Raw genomic sequence first — 1013 nt, forward strand, 5'->3', positions numbered from 1 at the left:
GAAATGCAAGCAGTCCTGAAGACACTGTTGAAAAACAAGTCTCCAGGAACTGATGGAATACAACCTGGAATCTTTCAACAAACTAATACAGTACTTGAGGCATTCACTCATCTATGCCAAGACATTTGGAAGACAGCTACCTGGATAACTGATTGGAAGAGATCAATATTTATGTCCATTGCAAGCAAAGGTGACCCAATGGAATGGGAAAATCCTCAGTGCAACTTTCCTGGCCTTTTTCTCTTCAATGCAGTTTTCCATTTTCTTAAAACTTGTGATCATCTTGTGTCATTTGAGAAAATCTACCAAGATTACCCTTTCAGGATCTGAGAAAATAGTTGCCACCATCTTCTGAGCTGACCTCTTCATTCTATTTAACTGGCCTAGCATATACCCTGGGAACCCACTGTTTTGACTGGATCTTTATTTGAAGGCACTTTAATGAGACTAAGACTAGTGTATTATGGAGAGAACTTGTCTGCAGGCATCCACTGACCACAGAGATATGTTTAAATACGCTTTGTTCAGAGCAAATTGTGCATGCATGAACTGGACACTAGTCACAATATTTCTTACTTTCACATAAGTGTTCTATTAATATATAGTAGCTCTGGTAGCGTAGTGGTTACGAATTGGGCTGCAAACCTCAAGGTCAGCAGTTCAAAACTACCAGCTGTTCTGCGGGAGAAAGATGAGGCTTTCTGCTCTGAAAGATTTACAGCCTCGGAAACCCTGTTCAGGGTCGCTATGGGTCAGAACCGACTCCACGGCACATAACAACAACAACAATCTTACTGATATACACTAACTTCTTAGAATTCATTCTGGAAAAGCTTCAAAAGGGCCTGATCTGTTGTGCGTCTCCTAATCCAAGCACTAGGTGGCAGTGTTTTCACTGAAGTGTCTTTGTTGTTGTTGTTAAGTGCCATCGAGTCGGTTCCGACCCATAGCGACCCTGTAACAGGGTTTCCGAGGGTGTAAATCTTTACGGGAGTAGAAAGCCTTATCTTTCT

Source organism: Chrysochloris asiatica, unplaced genomic scaffold, assembly GCF_000296735.1.
Source record: "Chrysochloris asiatica unplaced genomic scaffold, ChrAsi1.0 scaffold00022, whole genome shotgun sequence".
NCBI lineage: Eukaryota > Metazoa > Chordata > Mammalia > Afrosoricida > Chrysochloridae > Chrysochloris > Chrysochloris asiatica.